The sequence below is a fragment of the Micropterus salmoides genome, unplaced genomic scaffold (assembly GCF_014851395.1).
Source record: "Micropterus salmoides isolate LMB-PRFRI ecotype aquatic unplaced genomic scaffold, ASM1485139v1 Ms_hic_scaffold_17, whole genome shotgun sequence".
Taxonomy (NCBI): domain Eukaryota; kingdom Metazoa; phylum Chordata; class Actinopteri; order Centrarchiformes; family Centrarchidae; genus Micropterus; species Micropterus salmoides.
In genome coordinates, this window is record NW_024040817.1 from 1,007,277 (window position 1) to 1,010,259 (window position 2,983).

Here is a 2,983-nt window from a genome sequence, read left to right on the forward strand (position 1 = left end):
CTGACTTATATTGTGCACAAACTGCATAAAATAACAAGTGTAAAGACAATAATACCCAAAAGACAATACTACAAAAACAATACAAGATAAAAGCAAGAAAACATTGAAAAGACTAAAATACACGTTTAAGATCAATATAAATTAGTAAAAGAGAATAAAATGAAAGGGATAAAATAAAGTCAAATAAGATCGGGAAAAGCTCTCCTATAAAAGTATGTTTTAAGAAGGGACTTAAAAGAGTTCACTGACTCAGCCGACCTGATTTCCTCGGGCAGGCTGTTCCAGAGCCTCGGGGCCCTGACAGCAAACGCTCTGTCCCCTTTAGTTTTCAGTCGAGACTCTGGAACAGACAACAGACCTCTGCCCGAGGATCTCAAGGTACGTGCTGGTACGTATGGGACTAAAAGTTCAGAAATATAACAAGGCGAGAGGCCATGAAGAGCTTTAAAAGTGATCAATACAATTTTAAAGTCAATTCTAAAACCTACTGGGAGCCAGTGCAATGAAGCTAAAACAGGGGTATTTAAATATATGTATTTTTCATGCTGAAAGTGTTGCTGTCGTCTAACATGTTATAGTTTCTCTGCAGCTGTTGATTCAGATCAGTTCCTCTCCAGCTGAGGGAGGTTTTAGTACAACGTTGTATCACTGTGTGAACGGGAAGCCATTACAGTGCTGACAATAATAATCTCCTGCATCTTCAGTCTGAACTCCTCTGATGGTCAGAGTGAAGTCAGTCCCAGATCCACTTCCAGTAAAACGATCTGAAACTCCAGACTGACAACTTGTAGAATAATAAATCAGGAGTTTGGGAAATTCTCTTGGTTTCTGAAGGTACCAGTCCACCTCATTGCTAACACTTGAACTGGCTTTACATCTGAGTCTGTCCTGGAACAACAGACTGAGCTCCAGGAGACTGAGTCAGGATGATTTCTCCTGATGAATCTGGAAAACATGAAAAAGAGGAGAAGGGTTATTGAGACAAATCCAGTTTGGAGAAAGATGATCAACATCCAAACAGGAGTGTCTCATTTCTTTAACATGGAGAACAGATGGAAGAAGGTAAATGCTGCTTGTTTCAGTGTTTCTCCATCACAGCAGAACATCATTGTGGTGAACCTGGTTGCATCCTGAAGCAAAGTTTTCAGAAGAGAGTCTCACCCTGAACAAGGAGCCCCAGGGTGGCCAGCAGTAGAATCAGTGAATTAATGAAGATGGCGCCAGTGTGTGTGGCCAGCCGTCCGTTGCTGTCAAATTTGTTTGTATTTTTACTGTTTGTGTCACTGTTTATACAAAATATTGACTCTCTGCTGGTCTACGATCGCCAAACGCTGCTTGATCTCCGATTCTCTGTGGGAACAGTGATCAAATATGATCAGGGTGGACAGAAAACGTTTCTCCCTCCTTTGCAGTCAGAGATACCTGCTCACCTCCTGTACAATCTGCCGTCACTTCCCCTGAGAAGTCACTCCAAGTGGCGGGGGAAACGCAGCGGACAGCTGGTGACGCTTAAAGCATCCTGGATCTGATCGGACTCCCCAAGGCTTCTTGGCAGAGTGCGGATCAATTTATTGTCGCAATGTTTCCTGGCGAGTCTTGGAGCCTGCTGACACCTGACTGGTACCTGTTGTCAGCACGGATATGGAGGCCCAGCTTCCTCAACAATGTTCACCTCTGCGAGGTCGAGGTGACCTCGCATATCTTCGGCTGCTGAGTCGAGTACCTCAGACGGCCAGTCCGGCAACACAGGCCGCTCCTATCAGAGCTGCCTTAGTCAATGTAAGATCGCTAGCGAATAAGACCTTCATCCTGAATGACTTCTTTACCTCTCATGATTTGGATTTCTTATTCGTGACTGAAACCTGGCTAAATGTTGGTGAGTCAAACTTTTACCGGCTGATTGCTCTTATTTTAACTTTTCGAGGACTACTGGTCGAGGAGGTGGACTTGCTTCTGTCTGACTGACACCCATGTGAAAGAATTGCTTTGAGTGGCAACAACGGAATACAAGCCAGATTTAAAGAGGATTGTTCAAGGCAAGGAATGCTGTAAGTCCCACTAAGCAACATGCATAGTAAAAGAAAAACGCTATTGTAAATTATTATATTTTTGTTTGTGGACTTGGTTGAACTGAGAGTTTGTGTGTGTGACACAGTGCACACACATGTCCATTGTTTAAAATGACTGGCCTGTGGTCTGTAGGAGTCAATTTCTGTCATTATCATGTTGGTGTGTGACATTTACAATAAATCTGGCTGAGCAGAGGTCTGTGTGTGTGTGTGTGAGAGAGGAAGGGTTGGGGGGGGGCTCTTAGTCTCTGACTGGTTGGCCACCCCTGTATTAAAGCCTGGCCTCCCTCTCTCGACTACAACTGGTTCAAAATGCTGCCACTCGTCTCCTTACAGGAACACGTAAGCGAGATCACATCACCCCTGTTCTTGCCTCTCTTCACTGGCTCCCAGTTAATTTAAGGATTGATTTTAAGATTCTATTGTTTGTTTTTAAAGCCCTTCCTGGACTAGCTCCAGTCTATATCACTGATCTGTTGAAGCCACATGCTCCTTCAAGGTCACAAAGGTCTGCAAACCAGTCTCTTCTTGCTGTCCCTAAAACACGGCTCAAGAGCAGGGGGATCGAGCTTTCAGCCCCAAGACTGTGGAATGAATTGCCTCTACATAAAGGACTGGCCCCAAGCCTTACAGTTTTAAAATCGCTACTTAAAACACATTTTTATTCCTTGGCTTTTAATCTGGCATGAGAACTGTATGTTGTATTTGTCTGGTGTTGTATTTTGTCTATTTATTGTTTCATGTCAATGTACAGCGCTTTGGTCAACCTGGTTGTTTTAAATGTGCTTTAGAAATAAAGTTTGATTGATTGATTGATCATCATTGGCTCTGAAAGGCCTGGACAGCCACTGATCAACACTGGCCTCTTAACGACTGGGAGCAGAGAGGCAGGACACATATGCAAACACACAGAG

At 43.7% G+C, this 2,983-nt stretch overlaps 1 pseudogene; it reads right to left on the reverse strand.

Moving 5' to 3' along the window:
- Positions 1-511: 511 nt before the first annotated feature.
- LOC119907652 lies at positions 512-1,699 on the reverse strand (annotated as a pseudogene).
- Between the last annotated feature and the right edge of the window lie 1,284 nt (positions 1,700-2,983).